At 34.4% G+C, this 25,674-nt stretch overlaps 1 protein-coding gene across 1 annotated transcript in view; it reads right to left on the bottom strand.

The window, feature by feature from the left end:
- The window catches only part of ARHGAP6 (Rho GTPase activating protein 6), a 580,691-nt gene that overhangs the window by 536,215 nt on the left and 18,802 nt on the right, over positions 1 to 25,674 (bottom strand). The window lies entirely within an intron of this gene.

Genomic DNA, 25,674 nt, shown 5'->3' with positions numbered 1-25,674 from the left:
ATTTGGCATTATATAAATAGTAGTGTAGGTGAACGATGGGAGTAATTCAAGGCTGAGGTTTGGCAAGAAATAAGCAGCAAAAGGATAAGAAGGTAATGAATTGAGAATAAAGTGTGAATCTAGCTAAATGTCAAAATCAGGGGAGGAAAATTAATTCAGAGCTAAGGTAATGGCCTGAGAAAATACTGAGGGATAAAGAGATTGAAGGTCTCAATGAGAGCAAAGAATGTCTTTAGAAAGGATAAGGCATAGGATTAGATGCAATAATAGGATATACTCAGATATAAGAATATATCTCTCTGTGTAGAGCAGCTAGCCACCAGATGTGACTTGGATTAGGATTGTTGTTTTGGAGATTCAATTAAGGCAGCATAGGTGTAGGAAAGGACTTCTTTATGTTCTCACACTAACTTCTTATCCAGCATGTGATTTTAAATCAATCTGACTTTAAGGAGGGCATCATATTTAGCCCCAGAAAGAGGCATTCAGGTAAATAGTAACATGAATTTTTCTAGCCAGCAATTCCTGACCTCTCTTTTTCAGCACTACAATATGTTCTGACTTCTCACTGCAGTGTGAAAGAGAACAAATAAATTAGTTTATAAGAGACCTCAAGTCTCAGATAAAGGCCACATTCTTTCAGGACTCCTTATCAGAAGGAAAACATGATCTGATACAGATATATTAGTACCATGGTGTATGGAATCCAACATTTGGTCATGGCTCGCCACTTCTGATTTAATGTCAGATTTGTTTCTGCTGGATAAAGCAAGGCAACATTTCAATCCAGAGTTAATCCTTTCAAAATGTGTCTATAATTTCATGTTGTACAAACAAGAAATTAAAAGGATAGCTAATGCCAAAGCATGGTAAATGCCAATTCATAATAGCTTACAGGTGAGCTAGTTTTCACAAACTACTTAAAAGTGTTGTATTCTCCACAGAAAACACAAGTTTTAAACAGGCAAAAAATAGATTCAAAAGGTTAAAAATGATAAATTACCAAACGCAAGCATTTAATAATTACAAGGTAGAGTTGTTCCTCTGAAAACTCTTTGTGAAAGAACTACTTTAAAATGTTTTCTATTCATAATATTAATTTCAGATACATTAAGGGATTTTCATTTTCCTTTGAAAAATTATAGGGGCAGCTAGTTGGTACAATGGATAAAGCACCAGCCCTGAAGCCAGGGGAACCTGAGTTCAAATTTGCCCTCAGACACTTAACACTTCCTAGCAGTGTGACCCTGGGCAAGTCACTTAACCCCAATTGTCTCAGCCAAAAAAAAAAAAAATTACAGATTAATTGAAGCTGATAGCAGAAACTAAATAAAAGGTATCAGAGCCTTGGTTTTACATACTCAAGGCTATGCTGCTTGATAATTTTATTGAGTATGAGTAAGTAAAAAGCATTTTGGCTGTTTCCTCAAAGCTTTACAGATGGCAATGGTATGGATTTCAAGAAAAGCACCCATTTTCCAAGTGACTGTTGAGATAACTTCATCTTTATTTTAATTATTACTGTGTTCTTTTTACTTGAATTCTGAAATTTGCCTGTATTTGTCTCCTACTGGCGTAACAATACATATATTTTGCTAGGGCATAAATTAATCAACTTGGAAATTATAGATCTAAGATTCTTTTAGAGAATAAGGCTTACAAAAACACTAGAAAATTTTCTAGTAAATACAGAACGAAATCGAAGATTTATTTATTTAATTATTTAGCATTAATTATTATATCTGAATATATCTAGAAATGATAGTGATAGCAATAATATGAAAGGCAGTAACTAACATACACAAGAGAACATAAAATTATCCTATTTTCTTCACAAAAATATGCCTTATTTAGAAAAAAACTAGAGAATTACCTAAGAAATTAGTTTTAATAATTACTAGTTTCAACAATGTATCAAGGTATAAAATCAATGATATTTCTCTATATCAATAACAAAATCTGAAGTAGGTAATAGAAAGGATCCCTCTAAGAATAACTACAAAATATATAAATCATCTATGGCTCAATATACTAAGGCATACTCAATACTTAAATAAGATACAATTATAAAACACTACTTAATGACATAAAAATAATTTAGGTTACTGGAAAGATGTGTAATATTCATAACTAAGCCACAAAAAGATAAGAATAATTATATTATATTAACTAAAATAATTTATATATTTTGCACTATATCAAACTACCAATTAAGACACTTAATTGAGCTATACAAAATAACAAAACTCATTTAAAGGAACAGTCTAGAATCTAAAACTCCAGGAAAAACACCAAGAGCAGAACAAAGGTCTATACACAATGTTTATCCGTACAAGGTCTTTGATACTGTTGGTCTAGAAGGCTACAAAAGAATGTGTGAGAAAGAAGTAGTATTAGGCTACCCATCAAACTGAAGGTCTACTGAGTAGTGATGACCTCATTGTTGTTAAGTCTGTGAAAACTGGATAGTATACCAGCACTATGCCAGAAAATTGAACTGCTTCCATTTAAATTGGCTTAGGAAGATTTTAAAGATCACCTGGTCTTTTCTTGAGCTGAAGTGCCAAACATTCAAACCACTGCAGATAACACTCCAATGGGCTGGCCATGTTCAAATGCCAAAACACATGTTTTCCTAAAAGACTATTTTTTATGTAGAACTCATACAAGGCAGGCGCTCACATGGTGGCCAAAAAAGGTGATACAAGGATACTCCTAAGGTCTCTAATGAAGAACTCTGGTATCAATTGTGAGACATGGAGACACTAGTATAGAATCATCCAGCATGATGTGTGCCCACATCAAAAAAGGCACTTTGTTCTATGAGCAAAACAGCATTGTTGTAGCTCAAAAGAAATGTTAGAGTTGCAAATTTAAAGACATCTTTGTCCCAAATGGTCATACATACTATTTGTTTGCAACCTGTGATAGCGCCTTCTGAGTGATACAACACCCCCTTTCTGGGCAACCTCTCCAGATGTCTGACTATCTTTTAGGTTCAAAAGTTGTAGGTGTGTACTTCTACAGAAAACTCATGAGCCCCTACTGGTACAATTTCCTTTAAGAGTACCTCCAATAAATAAAAGCAGTTCAAAACAAAGGCATTTATTAAGAAGTTTTAAGAATTTTAGATACAAAACATTTCTCTTCCTCTAGTCTTCCTCCTAACCTGGGAATATGCTTCCACAAAGGCACACAGAACCAATGGGAAAAATGAGAACAAAGAATAGTAATAGTCTTTTCTCTTCCTTTTGAGTTGTTATACAATGTAGTCCCTACTCCCCAACTAGTGTCCTGAGTATATCATTCAAATGAACTTTCTTAGTCTGCTACACTCTACCACTGTTATGACTGCTAAGGCTCTCTCTCTCTCTCTCTCTCTCTCTCTCTCTCTCTCTCTCTCTCTCTCATTAAAGATTTTTATTTTCAAAACATATGTATGGATAATTTTTTTTTAACATTGACCCCTGCAAAACCTTATGTTCCAAATTTTTCCCCTCTTCCCCACACCCCTTCCCTTAGATGGCAAGCAATCCAATATATATTAAACATGTTAAAAAAAATGTTAAATCCAATATATGCATACATTTTTATACAATTATCTTGCTGCACAAGAAAAATCAGATCAAAGAGGAAAATATGAGAAAGAAAACAAAATGAAAGCAAACAATGGCTCTCTTCATCATGAGATCATTGGAATTGGTCTGCAGTTCTCTCTTGAATCCAAAAATCAGCTCTCTTCTCTGCTGCTAGGGCTACACCTACTTGAACTCCTAAATTTGAACTCAGGTCCTCCTGCCCCTTCAGGGGCAACACTCTATCCATTTAATTGCCCTTTTGTGAATTTTGGCCAGGATTCCTGCTCTTTTCTGTATCAATGTCTCTGTGTGGATCTTTGCTCCCTGGTGGATGTATCTCAAGTGTTTCAAAGTTTTTCAAACTAATAAACTGTCAATTTTTTCCTAGGGTAGCAGTGGATATCTCTTGTCATGGATAACTTTTTTTAAAGCCCCCAGCACTTTGTAATTTAATCAGAAGCTTCTTCTTACTTCCTAAAGGGATGACAGGACATAGAACTGCCTTTGTACTTCATTAGCATATTAATATCTTGTACCTTTGATATATACTTTCTGCAATTACATTTCTAGCTAGTGGAAGAAACCAAATCTGTCCCCCAAATAAATTCATTTATTTAAAAATACTTTCAGTATATAAGTATATACATATGTATATGTATAGATAAACATATATGTGGAGGTATATACACACAGACACACATATATGCATGTATATATTGAATAGATGTGTTATACATACACATATACATATATGTATACACATACATAATTTTAGGTAGCTTTGGGAAAAGAAGATATTTATAGCAGAGAAGAAGAGGAGGTTTATCAAGTGAGGCTTCGTGTAGAAAAGTAATGTTTGAGCCGAGTTTTGAAGGAAAGGGATACCATAAAGAAAGGTAAAGAGAGAGAATATTACAGGCATAATAGACAATACAATAGCATGAAGATAAGAAATGGAAAGTTAAGTGAAAGATCAAATAAGCCCTTATGGTAGTACGTGGAAGAGAATTAGGAATAAGAATACTAAAAAAGTTAAAAAAAAAAAAAAAAGGGGGGGGGCAAAGGTAAATAGCTTTAAATCTTAGGAGAGGATTTTACATTTGATTCTGAAAGAAGCCTCTAGTCCTTTTTTTTTCAAGGGAAAGGACAGAGAACTGCTTTAGAAAAATCATTTTGCTAGCAGAATGGAAAATGGATTGAATGGACTATAATGTTGAGAAACTTATGTCATCAGTTTCCTTTCTGGTAAGTAAGGGGGTAGGACTAAATGTCTTTTGAGGTGCTTTCCAGCTTTATATCCTGTGTCCCAATGGGTTGCTATAGCTATAGGTAGAAGTGATTTTTGAGGTATTTTCACAGCAATAAAGAACCATCCAATTGAAAACTTTCTTGATTGGTTTTTGTTTACCAATCCTCAACCCAAGAACAGAGAAAACATACAGAATGCCTTCCTCTTACCTCTAATTCAGTCCTGAACTTAAGAGAACCAAATGAGAAAATTTCAATTTCTACTAAACCAAGAAAAAAGAGATCTAGTTTGGCAATATCATTCCACATGAAAAAAATTAACTTGAAAACATATTGATGTTAAGATAGGGAGGGGAAAATGCACTATCAACTGTTATTGAAGTAAACACATTGTAGAATATAGATTGTGCTTTAAAAAACTATTTTAACTTTCTTCTTTTAAACTTCAAAGAGTCAAGGTGGACATCACCTGTAAATAAGAAATTTCTCAACTTGGCTATTCTGGAAATTAAAAGTTTCTTATAATAGAAAATCTCATCTGGAAGCAATTCTAACCACAAAATTTTCTGAAGATTCCCTATGTGACTAGATATCAAAATATCCAAACAGCAAAAAATCAGGAACTAAAATGAAGATACTCAGAAAGGCAAGGGATGTCAGGGCAATTATAATGAAAGGGACCAGAGAAGAAAACATAAAAGGGATGAAGGGCAGTGGTTATTTTTGCAAATACTTCATTGGGATGAAAGGACATTCATTGGTTTACATCCAATGGTTGTAGATAATCAGAAATACTGCCACTGCCTTCCAAAATCAATTGTATCTCTTGCTTAACCACAGAGAGCAATTGTCTTCAAACTGTGCTTAACTTAAAACAAAACAAAATCTTCTCAATATGAGCCAATTTTTTTTTGAAGTTTGAAGTGGTTTTCATTAAGTGAGAAAGTCTCTCTGAGAGTATGTTATTCCAAGATTCTATGCCAGGAAAAAAAATATTATTATATGACTATTAATATCAATGGAGACATTAACTTGTATCATTTTTATCTTCAGTCATATAAATCAACATAATCTCTATAGTTATATTTTCATGGTGGGTTTTTTGTTGTCTTTCTGGGTTTTGAAAACCAAAAAATATTTAAGAAGAAATGAAATCAACAAATTTTTTTAGAAAATAGAAATTTTCCTTACCTTGGCACTAAACTTGAAAATACCATTTCAATTTCTCGTCTAACTATATATTGAGAGAATTATTACATGAGTCAAATAATTCACTTCACATTTATTTTACAAGCACTGTGCTGTACTGTCAATCTTTTTATTTTCTTTTGTAATTTTCCTTCCAAGCCTGTGACCACATTATGAAATGATAATATTTCAAATACAATAATCAAAAGATTTTTGATTGAACCAAATAATCAATTTGTCTGATTGTTATTGTTTTTATTCATTGAATGAATAATCAGAATCAATCCTATCTATATGTGGCATGATTTTATGAAACAAAACAATCCCTTTCCTGTTTTCCTGTTATCTCAAAATCAGTTTGGTTTCTTCAATAAAAAATTTCTAAGGAGTTTGAAAAGGAACTTAGGGAGTAGGCAAAAGTCTGATACGTAGGGTTCTGCCTGAGCACTGGATAGATTGATAAACTATAAAGCTTTGGGAAACCAGTGTGATCCCAATGGTTTGCCAGTACAGAACAGGATATTGGAAAGTGGGTGTTGAAAGCAGGTACAGAGTAGAGAGGAAAGGAGAAACTAGTAGGGTAGGAAAGAGGTCAAAGACAAATTTATTTCACAAGTGTTCCCTATGACTAAATGTTTGACTGAACTGACCGAATCGACCTGGCATCATCCAGACAACACAAGTTATTTATATCCCATCAAGAATGCATTAATATTTAACAAATAGTGAAGGAAAGTACTATGTAGTACTTTCTGAAGACCTATCCCTGAGAGTTCAGGTCAGTCCTCATTTGCCAAAATATATCAGTGAATTATAGTGAACAGATCTATTAGATGGAAAGGTGGGTTTGGTATAATGACATTGTGAAGGTATTTGGGCAGGAGCAGTCAAAAGAAATAAAACCAGCAATGTCCTAAATAGAATGCCCAATCTTATTGTTTCTCGAAAATTTAATTAAAATTATTAAAAGTGAAAAAATGTTTCAAAAAATACATTATCCATAACACAGAGACATGTACTCTTTGAATTAGAAGACTTGCAAGGGAAATAACAATGATGATAGAAATAAGGATATAGCAAAATAATATGTAGTTTGAACAGATGATTAATGAATTGCTTTCAGGATTAAAGAAATTCTCCTCTGGAAACCATTTTGGTTCTTTTCAGTCTCTTCTTTTTGTGTCACTGTGTTTTTGTTCACCCTTACCTCTAGCCTGGAATATGTCCCCCACCCCATCCCCCACTTACCCTTTTTAGACTTTTGCCCATCAAACTCTATTGCAGAGAGAGCAACTCCAATGGGCTGGTCACATTATTTGAATGCCAAATAGATGCTTGCCTAAAAGTCTGTTTTATAGAGAACTCACACAAAGCAAGTGCTCACGTGATGGTCAGAAGATGCAATACAAGGAAAGTCTCAAGGTCTCTCTGAAAAACTTTGGAATTGATTTTATGTCATGGAAGACATTCACACAGGACAGCCCAATATAGCATCCCCTCATCAGAGAAAGTGCTCTATGAGCAGAGTAGAATTTAAATAGCTCAAAAGAAATGAGAGATGTGCAGAAAATTCACCCAAATGTCTGTGGAAGAGCATTCTGCTTCATATCAGTCTGATCAGCCAGTCTATGCAGAGTTAACTTGATTGTAACAGTGTATTTGGTCCTCTTGAGAATGAAGGACAGCTACCAACCAATCCAAATCATTCCCCATTCTTCAAAGGTCTGGTTCAACTTCTAACTCCCCCATGAAGCTTTCTAAATGGGATTGATTGGATGAAGTATTTCGTAGGTCTTTTGCTTTAAAATCCTGGACAAGGTGGAAGCAGGTCAGGTTCCAGAGGCACATGGAGGAGTTGGGATGACTACCAGGACCTGGGCCTCTCCCTGCAGGGATTAAATAAATACTTTCTGAAGATGTCTCTGATTAGTTAATTTGGGAAAGGGGTCTTGCAACCGTCCCACACACTTCTTTGAGAGCTCCAAACCACACTGATTTCTCCTTGTCTGAACTACTATTGGGCTTTGAATTGATTTATAATTAATGAAATTATAAGATGGCACACCCCATTTTTTGAGTACTTACTGAGAAAGCCTGTGATGGCAGGAAGAAATGAGACTATGATTATACTTTTAAAAGACACAGAGGGTACAGAGACAAGAAGTGAAAAAGATGCAGAGACAGACAGAGGATGGAATGGTGAAGGAAGGCAGGCAGCAAGGAGAAGCGGATGGGAAAGAGTTAATCAGAGTATCAATGAGGGAATGATGTATTAGAATTGGGAGTACCCGGCAGCATGAACCTGTTGAAGACCGAAGCATACTCCCGGCAGCATGAACCTATTGAAGACGGAAGCATACTCCTGTGAAAGGGGATAGATACCAGGAAGGGCAAGATTTTTTTTTTGAGGTGGGGAGGGGAACAGATTATTATCTTACCACCTTGGTTAATTATCTAGGTTAATTAACATATCCAATCACTTCAAAATAGTCCGTAAAACTTTAAAGTTAACATGTCTACATACCAAAATTATTAACAACTTTTGGTGTTCTGTGGGTCGTATTTTGGATGTTTAGAACTTGCTTGATATTTATATATCATAAAATCAAAAGACCCTGACAGCAGCTTCTGCTGTTTCAGCACATATTACCAGGAAGTAAATTTTGGCTAATATATGGTGTATTTTATAAATTATGCTCCTTAGATCTCTGGGAAAGTTTGTATGTGATTTCCAGGTTCCTTTTTAGAATCTTATATCCTGATATTGTCCCCTTTAGATTGCATACTTATAAATTTACTATATTGACTGCAGGGGAAACAGAATAAGATACAATTTTAACATCTAATCCAATAATAGATACATAGTTTGTCATTTTATTTTATGCCGTCTTGTATTATTTTCCAATGTTTATTCATTTAATATTCAGTATTTAATGAGAACCTACTATATCCAATATATTGTAACAGATAAGAGTGTTGGAAAAAGGATCAGTTTAATCCACTTCCCCTTCTCTCCTACAGCACACCCACCCATTGACTAAATGATCATGGACAAGTAAGCCTAAGGAAACTCTAAGAATGAATGAATAAATGGATACAAAATATTCTTTGAATTTATTGTGTGTCAAGGACTGGAGAGATTGAAAAAAAAAAACAAAAAACAAAGATGACTTCAAGGGATTATTGTTGTTTTGTCAACAAAGTTCCCATACCAAGAAAATCCCATATTAGTTACCTTTTATGTGGAATTAACTTCAAGGGATAATGAAGGAAATATAAGAATAAAACAAAATCTTTGTCCTTAAAGAGGTTTTAATATAATATTTTTATCTCCCTAAAAGAATATATAGTTTGTAAGGAAAGGGGCCATGTCCTATACTTCTTTTCTATCTCACAGAGGGTTTATTGCAATACTAGAATAGTAGATCCTTAATAAATACTAATTTTAAAAAAACCTGTTTGATCTGAATTTTTGGTTTTGTTGTGGGAAAAAAATATAGGAGTGAAAGATTTCTTGAGAGCATTTTGAGAAAACTGAGCACATGAAAGCTGGTGACCTTTTCTCTGATTTCAAAAGGATCATACTGTGAGGAATGAACTCTAGTTCTGAGGAAAGACAATCTGGATTTTGCCTCCTACTTCAGCCCTCTGGATTGAATCCCATTTAGTGTATGTCAGAAAGGAGGATGAGGTATAGGGTGTAGCAGATGATACCTCACTTTCATTCAAATGAATCATAAGAGGGAAGAATACACAAATATATGCAAAATTGGGTACAAAAATATATTTCACTTAATGGGGGAAAAGAAGGGAAAGGAAAGAAATGGGAAATGAAAGAATTAGGGGGAGGGTAGATTAAGGGACAGATGAGTCCTAATTAGGTGGCACAGATGATAGAGTGCCAGATTTGGAATCCAGAAGACTTATCTTCCTGAATTCAAATCTAGCCTTAGACACTTTCTAGCTGTGTGAGCCTGAGCAAGTCATTTATTCCTGTTTTCCTTGATTTCATCATGGCAAACCATTCCAATATCTTTGCCAAGACAACCCTAAATGCAGTCATGAAGAGTCATATGACTGAACAACAACAACAAAAATGTACAAAAATGTTATAGCTCTTTTTGAGCTGGCAAATAGGAGTATGAGGGAGTACTTATCAATTTGGGAATGACTGAACAAGTTATGATATATAAATGTCATGAAATCCTATTGTACTGTAAAAAATGATGAAGAGAATAGTTTCAGAAAATCTGGGAAGCTTCAAATGAATTTATGAAGGAAAAGGGGAACAGAATCAGGAGAACAACAGTTACGGAAAAAAATATTGTAAAGAAAATAACTTTGAAAGAATTGGCAATTTATACCACCTCATATCAGTCTATCAGATTGGCTAAGATGACATAAAAGGAAAGTAACAAATGCTAGAGATGATATAGAAAACTGGGTTCATCCACTACATAGAATTCCCAATCCCTCTATTTTTGTCCGCCTGCATTTTTTATTTCCTTCACAGGCTAATTGTACACTATTTCAAAGTCCGACTCTTTTTATACAGCAAAATAACTGTTTGGACATGTATACATATATTATATTTAACTTATACTTTAACATATTTAACATGTATTGGTCAACCTGCCATCTGGGGGAAGGGATGGAGGGAAGGAGGGAAAAAGTTGGAACAAAAGGATTTGCAACTGTCAATGCTGAAAAATTATCTATGCATATATCTTGTAAATAAAAAGCTATAATAATAATATACCAGTCACACTCCCAAAAAACTATTTTAATGACCTAGAAAAAATAACAACAAAATTCATATGGAAAAACAAAAGGTCAAGAATTTCAAGGGAATTAATGAAAAAAAAAATCAAATGAAGGTGGCTTAGCTGTACCAGATCTAAAATTATATTATAGAGCAGAAGTTACCAAAACTATTTGGTATTGGCTAAGGAATAGATTAGTTGATCAATGGAATAGGTTAGGTTCAAAGGACAAAATAGTCAATAACTATAGCAACCTAGTGTTTGACAAACCCAAAGACCCCAGCTTTTGGGATAAGAACTCACTGTTTGACAAAAATTGCTGGGAAAGTTGGAAACTAGTATGGCAGAAACTAGGCATCAACCCACACTTAATACCGTACACCAAAATGGGTTCATGACCTAGGCATAAAGAATGAGATTATAAATAAATTAGAGGAACACAGGATGGTTTGCCTCTCAGACCTGTGGAAGAGGAAGGAATATGACCAAAGAAGAACTAGAGGTCATTACTGATCACAAAATAGAAAATTTTGATTACACCAAACTGAAAAGTTTTTCTACAAACAAAACTAATGCAGACAAGATTAGAAGGGAAGCAATAAACTGGGAAAATATGTTTACAGTCAAAGTTTCTGATAAAGGCCTCAGTTCCAAAATATATAGAGAATTGACTCTAATTTATAAGAAATCAAGCCATTCTCCCATTGATAAATGGTCAAAGGATATGAACAGACAATTCTCAGATGAAGAAATTGAAACTATTTCTAGCCATATGAAAAGATGCTCCAAGTTATTATTAATCAGAGAAATGCAAATTAAGACAACTCTGAGATACCACTACACACCTGTCAGACTGGATAGAATGACATGGAAAGATAATGCGGAATGTTGGAGCTGATGTGGGAAAACAGGGACACTAATACATTGTTGGTGGAATTGTGAACACATCCAACCATTCTGGAGAGTGATTTGGAACTATGCTCAAAAAGTTATCAAACTGTGCATACCCTTTTATCCAGCAGTGTTACTACTGGGCTTATATCCCAAAGAGATCTTAAAGAAGGGAAAGGGACCTGTAGGTGCAAGAATGTTTGTGGGAGCTCTCTTTGTAGTGGCCAGAAACTGGAAACTGAGTGGATGTCCATCAATTGGAAAAAGGCTGAATAAATTGTGGCATATGAATATTATGGAATATTATTGTTCGGTGACTAACAGGATGATTTCAGAAAGGCCTGGAGAGACTTACACAAACTGATACTGAGTGAAACGAGCAGGACCAGGAGATCATTATATACTTCAACAACAATACTGTATGATGACCAATTCTGATGGACCTGGCCATCCTCAGCAATGAGATCAACCAAATCAGTTCCAATGGAGCAGTAATGAACTGGAACTAGCTATGCCCAGCAAAAGAACTCTGGGAGATGACTAAGAACCATTACATTGAATTCCCAATCCCTATATTTTTGCCCACCTGCATTTTTGATTTCCTTCACAGGCTAATTGTACAATATTTCAGAGTCTAATTCTTTTTGTACAGCAAAAAGTCTGGTCATGTAAAAAAAAAAAAAAAAAAAGAAAAGAAAAGAAAAGAAAAGAATCTCCCAAAAGTGTGAACTCCAATGAGTACATAAATACATTAGTGAGCTAGAGAATTTGCTAAGTACCATGCTAAATTAGGCAACTGACATCACTTTGTAAGGATTCTAACAACTTAACCCAATTGCCTCAGGAAAAAAAGTTATAATCCTTTGTCCTAGCAATGATACTATTATATCTGTTTCACAAGGTGGTCAGGAAAAAAGGAAAAGAATGTATATGTTCCAAAATATGTATGGAAAAAAAACAGCTCTGTTTGTGGTGGCAAAGAACTGAAAATTGAGGGAATGACCATTAACTGGGAAAAAGCTAAACAAGCTGTGATATATAATTGTGATGGAATACTAATGAATTATAAGAAATGATGAACTCAATGATCTTGGAAAAACATGAATAGACTTGTACAAAATATTGAAGACTTAAGTGAACAGGATGAGGAGAATATTATATATAGTAATGACAATATTGGTCCCCCTCCCAGGCAATTGGGGTTAAGTGACTTGCCCAGGGTCACACAGCCAGGCAGCAGTATATGAGGCCAGATTTGAACTCAGGTCCACCTGATAGGCTGCTGGTCTATCCACTACACCAACTACCTGCTCCAGCAAGATTGTTTTAAGAATGAATTTCAAGTTAATAAGTAATTTTGATTATCATAAATGCAAAAATTAATTAAGTTAATCCAAAGTATATATGAAAAAAAGACTTTCTGCAGCCATATAAATAGATGTATGGAATATTTTGCATATATGTATGTGTACTAATATATATTATTAATTATAATCAATTATATATAATTATTAATATAGAAATATACTTATATATTACATATAAATGGATTGTTTGTTTAATGTATTAATTATTAATAAGTATATTGATTTTATATATAAATATACTTAAATAATTAATATTAATATTGTTAATATATAAATATATGTAGGCACATCTATACATCAATAGATATAGATATAGATATAGATATAGATATAGATATAGATATAGATATAGATATAGATATAGATGATGGTAGCCATCTTGGGGAAGAGCAGAAAAAAATGGAAAAGAAGTACAATGCAAAAAAGCATACAGAAGATACATGTGGACAATTCACCTCACAATTCTTAGAAGATCTCAGTCTGGATGTCTGTTCTTTCTCTAGAGATTCCTTGAAAAGTTCACTGTAGATGAGAGAACCAATGACAGAATGATTCATCAGTCACTTCACTACTTAATAGGGCTTGCTCTTTATAAGGCTGGATGTTTCTTTTGGAAAGATTGATTTGCTACTGAATTGGGTCAAGCAAGTCTCTTGGCTGCTAGAATGGTTCTTTATGAAGCATAGCTGCTTTTCTGCTAGACCAGGCAAGTCACTAACAATAAGCACTTCTGTTGAACTGAATCTGGCAGGCTGTTCTGATTCTAAGACTTGGGAATAGATCGAGAAGAACATGAAGTAATCTAATGTCACTGAATCACAAAATATATGGAAATAAGCAAAGTATAAAAGACTGAAAGGTAGGAAAGACAGGTGGTAAAGATATTTATATTTCAAACAGAGGAAATGATATTTGAAACTAGATACAATGTTAATATTCACAAAATAGTACTCAGGATACTAAGATAAAGAGAAAAAAATTCCTTCCAAAAGGAGCATTCCTTTTTGTGTTCCATCATGTATGGCATTCTCAACCAGTAACCTTAATACTGTATGAGTTTAAAAAGAAAAGGATCTGTTGGTTATAATAACTGAATAATCACTCTCAACTAGGTATTGAAGCCATTCATTAGAATTTAATTAAGTAAAGGTTTTGCAATAAAATAGAGCTCTCTTTAGGAATCAAAAGACAGCCAGAGGAAAATGGAAATGAAATAAGGACACTCATTTTCCTCAGACTGATATGCACATTTTTTATTGTTATTCAGTCATTTTAATCATGTCCAACTCTTCATGACCCCATTTAGGGATTTCTTGATGATATAATCCATTTCTTTCTCCAATTCATTTTATAGATGAGGAACCTGAGGCAAACAGGGTAAAGTGACTTGTCCAAGGCCACAAACTTAAAAGTGTCTGAGGCCATATTTGAATTCATTCTTCTTGATTCCAGGACTGGTATTCTATCTAATGTATCACTAGCTGAACCTATATACATATAGATATTTTTAAATCTTATTTCTTAAACATATCCAATATTTATCCTTTTTTTCAAAATAGAATTAGGAGAAATGACAGCATTCTACCTTTTCAAATGTTTTTATATTGAAGAATTTTAATAGCTACTAGGAAGAAAACATACAGGCCACTTGAGCAAGTTTTGAAATGTGATAATTTTGCCCCTCCTCAAGTATTAATTCATTATTCTGGTTACAAAATTCTCATGTCTAGAATGTACTCTTCTCCTCCACCTCTGAGAATCCTTAGTTTCTTTCAAAGCTTAATTGTAGTTTTACTTCCTACATGAAGACTTTTCCACTCCCATCAGCCGATAATGCCTTCTCCTTCCAATTACCTTGTATTTATTGTGTATTTATGTTGTATGTATTTATAGGAATAGATGCTATCTTTCATTATGAAATGTAATTTCCACTATGGCAGGATTCTGCTCTGCATCTCTTGCTTTGCCTGGTTTCAACTTCACAAGACTGAATAAGACAGAAACAGAGAAGGAGTAGGAGGAGGAGGAGGATGAAGAAGAAAGGAAGGAATGAGGAGAAGGAAAAAGAAAGGGAAGGAGGAGAAAAAGGAGGAAGAAGAAGAAGAAGAAGAAGAAGAAGAAGAAGAAGAAGAAGAAGAAGAAGAAGAAGAAGAAGAAGAAGAAGAAGAAGAAGAAGAAGAAGAAGAAGAAGAAGAAGAAGAAGAAGAAGAGGAGGAGAAAGAAGAAGAAGAGGAGGAGGAGGAGGAGGAAGAAGAAGAAGAAGAAAAAAGAAAGAAGAAGAAGAAGAAAAAAGAAAGGACAAAAGAAGAAGAAGGAAGAAGGAGGAGGAAGAAGAAGAAAGAAGGAAGAAGGAAGAAGACAAAAGGAGAAAGAGGAAGAAGAAAAGGAGGAGGAGGAAAGTAAAAATGTTGTATTTTTATTAAAATCCCACTCTGATGTATTGTCATGGTATAGATTTGATTCTTTTTTCTCTCAGATTGTGCTAAGCATAGCACATTGTTGATGGTTATTAAAATATTAGAAAAAAATTAAGCATATGCTAGAATTTTCTCAGTTTGGGCTGCTGAATGTAGTTAAGTACTAAACAAATACATGTTAATTAATAGTTGTTGAATGAGTACATATCCAAATACACTTTTTTTCCCTTCAGAGTAGTTATCTTGGGAGGCTTTGTACTTATTCCAACAAAGCTAACATTACTAATTTATTTTAAACTCCCTCTTTTGTATTGCCTTTAGAGTCAATACCTAGAAAATAACTTGAAATTACTACCTAATTTTTGATAGGTAATATCACCTACTTTATCCTCCAGACTTAGTTCTGAATGACTTTGACTATTTATTTAAAAAAAAAAAAATCCACCCCCAAAGGATTAAGATTCACAATCAACTAGGAAATTCAGGAGACTGATTCAGGCTGTGAAAGCAATTCCAAAACAGGAGATTCCCAAAAGGTTTTGAACAATGGAAACACTGTTGGAATAAGTGAGTAAACTCCCCAAGTGACTACTTTGAAGAGGATAATATTCTTTTGGATATATGATTTTTGAATTGCTTGTTTGAAAAGCTGTTATATTACTTTTTAGTCACACCTAATATAGATGAAAAATACCAGAAAAAAATAAGCATAATTGTGATTTTAAGTCAGCTGTGACAATACAGCTGTGCTTGGCCTCTGGGAATATGAAAGGGGACAGGCTTCCTAGGGGAGATTTCTCAGTAGGTGAACTGTTGAATTGTAATTTGGGAAGAAGTCACTGTTGCTCTTTCTGAAGCTTCTTAGTATAGCTTCAGTTTGCCCTAGTTGTTCAATTAAGAAAAATCCGGGGTGTTATTACATTGTGAGGTTGCTTCTGCATCAAGCTGGCACAAAACTGGAAAGATGGTAGCAATTACATGTAGAATGTGAAGGATGAACAAGCAGGAAATTTATTTGTAACAGAAGAAATATCAGGTGACCACCAATTTGAAGAAATTAGAGAACATGTAACATGGAAGAACAGGCAGTTGAGGTTTAGAAGAATATACTCCCTGAATGGAGTCGTAGAGAAAGACTTCAATGATTTTAAGTCAGCCTCAAGATGACTATATTTTTGAGTTTCCCCACTAAGATCAGAGAGAAGGAAACTCAAAAAGGACTAGAAACAAATTTTAATTACCAGTTCTAATAATTGGAATTGGTTGGGTCCTCTTGCTATGGTGGAGGAAGTAGAGGGTGGAAAGGAATAAAAGTATTCTTTTTTGGAAATCTGGATGATAGCAATCATTTGGATGAGGATACTTAGAACATGTATAACCCAATTTAATATCTTGTTATTTTTCTTCTTATTTTTTAATTACTTTTATTAAACATCGTTTATTTTGAAGATTCAAGTTTTTTCATATGGTCTGGTATAGACATGATTTTTGGGGAGTTGGGGCTGAAAATTTGGATAGCTAATGACTAAAACAGCTCACTGAACTGGGAATTACTAAGGTCTCTGTATAGATATCTGTGATGTCCAAGACTACAGTGCATTTGGGTCTCAGGTGTTAGCAACCCCTATCTCCTGATCACTTTGATTCTAGTGTTCTCATAGATCTTTCAGAAAACTCTGCATTTTGGAAATTTAAAAAGGCTCAGCCCTATAAAGTAATCTTTAAAGTAATTTTTTGTTCCTCCTTACTAAAATTATCTCCTTTCCTTCTCTTTCCATGCTGCTTCTGTTCCTAGGGTAGAGCTAATTGGGCTTATATCCCTGTGACTAAGCTTTGAGGAGTCTCACTTGAATGGTGCTGATCAGTGACTGTAGAAAGATAGCAAGAGAACGCCAGAGTAAGAAGGTTCTCAGTTACTCCTTAAAAAACATCTGAGGGGCTAGCTAGATGCCTCAGTTGATAGAGAGATGGCCCTAAACTCAGAAGAACCTGAATTCAAATCCAGCCTCAGATATTTAATAGTTACTAGCTGCATGTCCCTGGGCAATCCCAAATGCTTCAGCCAAAAAAAAAAAAAGAAAAATTTGAGGTTTATGTATCTTTTGTTAATTCATTTCAATTATGTCCAACTCTTAGTGAGCCTGTTTTTTTTTTTTTTAAATAGCTTTTTATTTACAAGTTATATGCATGGGTAATTTTACAGCATTGACAATTGCCAAACCTTTTGTTCCAATTTTTCCCCTCCTTTCTCTCTACCCCCTCCCCTAGATGGCAGGATGACCAATACATGTTAAATATATTAGAAGATAAATTAAATACAAAGTAAGTATACATGTCCAAACTATTATTTTGCTGTACAAAAAGAATCGGACTCCGAAATATTGTACAGTTAGCCTGTGAAGGAAATCAAAAATGCAGGCAGACAAAAATATAGGGATTGGGAATTCGATGTAATGGTTCTTAGTCATCTCCCAGAGTTCTTTCACTGGGTGTAGTTGGTTCAGTTCATTACTGCTCCATTAGAACTGATTTAGTTCATCTCATTGCTGAAGATGGCCACGTCCATCAGAATTGATCATCATATAGTATTGTTGTTGAAGTATACAATGATCTCTTGGTCCTGCTCATTTCACTCAGCATCAGTTCGTGTAAGTCTCTCCAGGCCTTTCTGAAATCATCCTGTTGGTCGTTTCTTACCGAACAATAATATTCCATATTATTCACATACCTTAGTGATCCTGTTTTGAGGTTTTCTTGGCAAAGATACTGGAACGGTTTTCTATTTCCTTCTCCAGCTCATTTTACAGATGAGGAACTGAGTCAAACTGGGTTATGTGACTTACCTAAGATTACACAGGTAGAAGTCTCCAAGGCCAAATTTGAACTCAAGAAAATAAGTCTTTCAGATTCCAAGCCCAGTGCTCTGTCTACTGCATCAACTAGCTACCCTGTGCTTATATATTTGTCATCCTAAATAATATGATTGGGATACTAGTCTAGGAATTGGAAGTCAGAAGTTAAGAAAGAGGATATAGGAAGAAGAAAAAAGGAGCAATCTATAATCTCTTCAGCCCCCTTTTCCACTTCTATTAAAACTCAATTCATATATTGCTAAGGCCCAGATTGCAAAATCCTAAACATAACTTTGCTGGCATGTGAAATGAGAGTAATTGTTCAATAATTTGGACATTCTTTGGCATTGCCCCTCTAGAATTGGGACATAAACTCTGACTTTTTCTAATCCAGTGACCACTGATGAGTTTTCCAAATTTGCTGGCATATTGAGTGTAGCACTTTAACAGAATCATCTTTTAAGATTTCAAATAGTTCTGCTGGAATTCCATCACCTTCACTAGCCTTACTGTTAGCAATGTTTCTAAGACCCACTTGACAGAAGCATAGTCAAAGCCAAAATGCAAAATCCATTCACTAGAGGAAGCAAACCGTCATCCCTTCTCTTCTACTCAAATAAAATCATTTTTGACAAGCATTATTAGATTTGATTCAGTTTACAAATTCTTTCCACCAAAAGTACAACAAAAACATCTGTTTTAGTAATGCACAATTTTAAAACAAATCTTCTATTTAGCCATGGAGTTTATGAAAATTATACAAATGATTAAGGATGTTCTTAACCTTTTTAAAAAAAGATAATTATAAAAACTAAAATAATGCACAAGGATAAAAACTAAAATAATGCACAAGGATAAAAAAAGAAATTCAAAAATAAGAACTTTAAGGGAAACAGATCACATAAACAATACTTTTAAAAAATTAGAAGTCAATGATTATTAACAAATATTTGTGAGTCTCTTCTTACATGTAAAGTTTTCTATATGGTTACAGACACAATCCTGGTACACTAAGAACAAACATCAACTTACATTAACATATGAAAGGTCACAGAAATGAACAGCTTTCATATTTATTTTTCAATCTACACAATAATATGTAATTAATATGGGGAAATAAAAATAATAAGGGATATTGTTGCTGTTGTCTTTGCCCATTCATTTTCCATCATGTCTTATTCTTCATGACCCTATTTGAGATGTTCATAGCAAAATACTGAAAATACTGAAAAAAAACTTCTCTAGTTCACTTTACAAATGGGAAACTGAGGCAAATAAGGTTAATTTCTCAGGGTCATACAGATAGTGTCTGAGGTCAGATTTCAACTCAGGTCTTCTTGACTTCAGGCCCGGCATTCTATCTACTGTGCCACCCATACTCAAAAATAAATAAATAAATAATAAGCTGACTATAACCAATTTCTCCTTTTATTTCTTTTATAAAAGTTAAACGATACTGTTTGCTTTTAAATTATGTCTTTTTTATATGTAGGTCCTCCTCAGCTAAATATTGCAGTGGATATAGTGCTGGGTCTGGAGTCAGGAAAAGCTGAATTCACATCCAATCTCAAATATTTAGTAGCCCTCTAACCCTAGGCAAAACACATAACCTCTGTTTACCTCAGTTTCTTCATTTATAAAATGGGGATAATAAGAGCACCTACCTTCAAGGATCAAATGAGATAACAATTATAGAGTTTAGCACAATGCCTGGCACACATTAAATGTTATAGAAATGTTAGTTATTATTATGATCCTCTCTCTTACTCTTGCTTTTCCTTTGTCCAAAAAGAAACCCATGTTTTCTTTAGTTAAAAAAAACTTTAAATTAAACATTTATAAAGTACTTACTTAGAACAGTGCCTGGCTCACAGTAAGTGTTATAGAAAGGTTAGTTATTATTATTATTATTATTATCCTCTTTTTTCATTCTTGCTTTTCCTTTGTTCAAAAAAAAAGTACTTATTTTCTTTAGTTAAAAAAAAAAAAAAAACACCAGATCCAAAGTCTGAAGACCCAGCTCTACAACTTATTGACTATGTAACTATTAAGTAACAACTCTATGATCCTGTTTCCTCCTTTATAAAATTAAGGACTACTGATTTTGTACAGAGATTTTGAAGAAAACAAGAGATAAGTAAAGCATGTTTTAAACCACAGTCAGCTACAAAGTAGTTACTTAATAAATACTTGTTGCCTGACCGATTGACTTAAAAATAAAATGATGACACTAGAAATACTCTACAAGCCTCTATGTAATGGGCTGAGGTTTGAGCTGATGCACTGAGGTCCCAAGTACATGAGGCTAGATAGTAATTGGGCTATACTCTATTAATATACATGATTGGATAAAGAATGGTCCCTGCCCACTCTCTGTGCAAGTCCTGATGTGTTGTATAGGAAATGAAGATTTTGGTGGGTGGAGGCAGAGAGAGAGGGAGGAAGACAAGAGGGGAGAGATTGGGCTGGGTTCGAGACTCCGAGCTGCTGGTTGTGTGGCTGCTGGTCGAGCTAGCTTCTTGACTCAGCTGCACACATTGCTATTGCCGATTCTCTTTCACCTCCGATCCTTCTTCACTGAGAATAAAGACTGACGATTTTCCCCTAACCTGAATTCCTGTCTCGTGCTGATCTTAAAATACACGATCTTAACACCTCTATTTTTTTTAAATTATTATAAATGAACATATTGAGATTTGTATTCCTTCAGGAGAAGACTTTGTTCTTTTCATCAACCACCAAATATTTAGTGGGGGATTAATATGAGTGACAACTTAGAGCACAGCCATTTACAAATTTCGCTCATTCTTTTCATTTCATAGGATTTGAGAATTAATGTTAAAGATACTCTGGTCCAAGTCCCTCATTTTATAGATGAGGTAACCAAAGATCTGATTCATATCTACTTATTTCCACAGACCTACAAGTCCATGAGTCTTGAATATTTATGCATTTATTATTTTCTTCCTCTCCCTCTCCTTCTCCCTCTCTATATATACCCTGTGCTCCAAATTACATACTGTAAAACTCTATAAGAAAACATTTTCCTCTCTGAATAGTGTGATAATTCTTAGAAATAGGCTAGGAACCTCTATGCTAAAAAATAATAATATAAGAAACATATTACCAAGAGAGCAACATAAATTTGTCTTTCCTTACCTTAAGGTAGGGCAAACTGTTCATTACTGTAGAGAAATATATCTCCATAAATCTTTCTTATCCATCACTGACTATTGCCTATTCAATAATCTTTTATTAAAAAAAAAAACATAATATTGTTGCTGTTTTCAAAGTTACCTCCAAATCTATATTGTGCTTCATCAAATTGGTATCAACATCAATCCTCTTTGGGGCTATCTTTGCCAAGGGGATACCAACGTAAGTACTAAGGATACAAGACACTAATATTTATTATAAAAGTCTACACAAGTGAAAGAAAACAGCACACATTACACGCATTTAAATAGAGCCATGTGTTTATTCTAGCACTGTTAACAATGAAGCAGTGATAGAAAGAATGCAAAGAAACATTCCTGTCACAGACTAATATTTGTCCAGATCTCACTTATTTTCTCTTTATTCTGTTGGAAATTAGATTACATGTCTCCTTGTAATCTTGTCTCTCAGTGATGTTGAATCCTAAGAAATGCACATTGACTAACTGGTGATGCAAGAGGGGCAGTTGGCAAGGGTACTGAGCTGTAGAGAGAATTCTAAATGCAATATGGAGGGATGATTCATAGATTTGCATGACAAGATTAATGAAGAGAGAATGGCTCTGATGTTTATAGTCTGTGACTACTTAGCTCAATTGATTAGTACATAATACCAATGAGGTCAAGGACCCAAGCTATATCTCCATGTGGGCCACAGAATGCATCCCAATCTATTCCAGATGCCCCTTCAAAGTTGAATCCTGATTACAATGGGGACCAATTTAGAGAGTATAGATGTTTCTGTAAATGTCACTATTACTAGAAAACTCAAAGCATATGTCCTACTGATTATGGGTCAACAGAACCCACAGAATTCTAAAACTAGAAGGCATCTCAGAAGACATAAATCCATTCCTAAAGCAAGAATTTCCCCTTGATAAGTGGTCATCCAGCCTTTGAAGATCTTCACGCTGGGGAATTCCTAAGGTCTTCTGAAGAGTTCTAATGAGTGTGTGTGTGTGTGTGTGTGTGTGTGTGTGTGTGTGTTCAGAAATCCTCTTCTCAGTAGTACCATCTACAAAGTATAAGAGATTATTGCTATTTTTTCCTGAACGTTTAAGAATCTCATTCCATTCTAGGTCCTATTGCTGTTCAGTTTGAAACTGATTCAGATGCATACCTCCAAAACTCATCAAAAGAAAAGTATTCTGAAAAGGAGTCAGATACCAGTTAAAAACTTTTAAATTTACAAAACATTTTAGTTGATATTATTAATTTGATTATTATTAATCATTATTAATAAACATGTATTTCTAGCCTGCTGTTTTTCTGAATAGTAATAATTCGTGTTTATATTGTTATTGTGTATTATGTTGTACATTATGATATCATAATTATAATAGTATTTATATGGAGGCAGTTAAGTGGCACAGTGGATACAGAATGGAGCATGTAGTTAGGAGGATTCATCTTTCTGAGTTCAAATAGGACCCCAGCCACTTACTAGCTGTGTGACCATAGGTAAGTCACTCAAACTGGTTTTCCTCAGTTTTCTTAACTTATCATGGAAATTGCTCTAATATGTTTGCCAAGAAAGCCCCAAATGGGACCACAAAAAATGAGACACAACTGGAATAACTTGACAAATACAACCATATTCAGGTTACAGTAACTTTTTATTGTTTATTATATCAACTCCTTTGGTCTCTGGCTACAGTAAGGCAGTGAATTAGCATCCTCTCAGAGTACAATCACCCTCTTGTCCCTTACCTTAACTTTCACTAACAACTTTGAGTCCTTCTTTTAATACATATGATTTAGATTATTCTCTACATGGACAGCCAAGATTAGATGTAGAAAAGGTAGAGATATAGAGAATAGTACATAAAGTAGGGATTGGGTGAAAGAGGCAATAAGGGACATATTTTTTTAAAGACTCAACTTGTTATTTCCCAGGCAAAACTGCCTCCACCAATGTAAATTCTATCTCCTCTGCAACGAACAGTCTTAGAGATTTTTCTGGACAAATGATAGTTTAAGTAACTTGCCAAAATTTTACAGCTAGTATGTGTCAAAGGTGAGATTTGAAATTATGTTCAGATCCCATCCTGACTCTGAAACCAGGTCTCCAACTATTATGACCCTATATAGTTTTTTACAAATGAGGCAGTTTGGTGACACAGTAGATAGAGTGCTAATCCTGACTCTGAGACCAGTTCTCTAATTATTATGGCCCTGTGTAGTTTTTTACAAATGAGGCATTTTGGTGATACAGATAGAATGCTAATCCTGGAGTCAGAAAGATCTGAATTCAAATCCAGCCTCAGACCCTTACTAGCTGTGTGATTCCAGACAAGTCACTTAATCTGTGTTCTCTTCAGTTTCCTCAACTGTAAAATGGAGGTAAAAGAGCACCTACCCAGCAAGGCTATTATAATGAACATCAAATGAGATAACTGTTGTAAGAGACTGAGCACAGTGCCTGGCAATAAATAACAACAATATTAGCGTTTATATGATGTCTATATGCGCCTATATGTATCACTTTACCAATACTCAGGTTAAGACTCATCTTCCACTTTTTTCCTATGAGTTAATAATACAAAATAATAATATTCACTGAATTAAAAAAATCTGATCTAAATAATTCATATTTAAAATCTCATAATTTAGTCAAACACTAATTCTTATCATAATTATGTCAGTACTTCTAGCTGAAAAACAACCTGACAGCGAAATAAATCACATTTGAAATCTCATGATAATATAATCAAATATTGATTCTAATAACAATAACTGTAATTATAATTGTCATTATAATTATGAGTCAGTATTTCTACAATGGGAAAATAATTTCACCTAATTGTCTTTGTCTTTCTGAAATTTAGACCTTATACATATCATGCAGTTAAGAAGACTCTTTCTTCCCTTTTTATACTCTGATTTGTAGTAATTTCTCAATCATTAAGGTGGAAACACTGGGAAATACTTAGTATCTTATCACTTTAGTTCTTTATATACACACAATCCAGCCCACTGAGCAGCATCTAATAATACTAATAAACAAGCCTCAAGTAGCATGTGGAAGAAAGCATGTAAATAAGTTTAGATTAAATCTTAGATGGTCAATGACTGGACCTGTTGGATAGAAAGAAAAGAGGGGAGACAACATCAAGCAAGACTCCAAATAAAACAGTCCTAACAAAGTCATGTAAGCATTCACTGATCATATATATAGTTGGTCAGATATGTATCTTGTAACTGGAACCCTCAACATATTTCATTTCTTTTTTTTTTCCAAAATAAAACAAAAGTCACGATTATTTTACTAAAGGAGGGACAATTCCTTTCTTCCCATGCTCATTATCTTCCCAATATTTTACAGTACCAAAATAAGAAAACATGATGAAGAAAAACATAAATTATTTAAAGGAAATAGAATCTATGAAATCATATGATTGATCAAATGAATTTGATTTGTCCTAAATAGCATAACTTGTATTTACCAGTTTCTATTTACTTTTAGCTGTTTTTGATTATGTAATTGTTCTACTCAACTTGAATCTTGCAAGACTAACACAAGGCTTACTGTTCACTCTATAGAGGCACAAAGCCAACTTGCTGTTTTGTAATATTATTTCATCCAATTCTTTTTATCTCATAGATTTGCCTCCTCCTTTATTTATCCCCAAGGCATCGCTGAAAGAGGGCGAGTTGGTCCCCACCCCTGGAGGGGTACAGTAACTACCAAGTTCAAGCTAAACTGGAGTTCCAGCCATGACTGTGGATTTGAAAAAAGCTGGTGGATTGTGGGGGATGGTGCCTGTGGGAAAACCTGCCTCCTTGTTGTCTTTAGCAAGGCTCTATCATTGACAATGAAGAGGAGGCAAGCAGGTAGAACCGATACCATGGGACACAGCCTAGCAGAAAGACTGACAAACTCTGGACCCTGAAAATATCTTCATGTGCTTCTCCAATGATAGCCCAGACAGCCTTGAGAAGATCCTTGAGAAACGGACACCAGAAGTAAAGCACTTCTATCCCAAAGTGCCCTGAAAACTTGTGGGAGATAAGAAGGATCTGAGGCAGGATGACCATACCCAGAGAGAGTTGTACAAGATGAAGCAGGAAATCATGAGCTCAGAAGAGGGCAAGGACATCATGGCTAATTGGATAAGTGCCTTTGGTTACTTTGAGAGTTCTCCCAAAACCAAG

The sequence above is a fragment of the Sarcophilus harrisii genome, chromosome 3 (genome assembly GCF_902635505.1).
Source record: "Sarcophilus harrisii chromosome 3, mSarHar1.11, whole genome shotgun sequence".
In the NCBI taxonomy this organism is placed as follows: Eukaryota; Metazoa; Chordata; class Mammalia; order Dasyuromorphia; family Dasyuridae; genus Sarcophilus; species Sarcophilus harrisii.
Note: the sequence above shows the minus strand (reverse complement) of the source record. Positions and strands in the feature narration are given on the sequence as shown.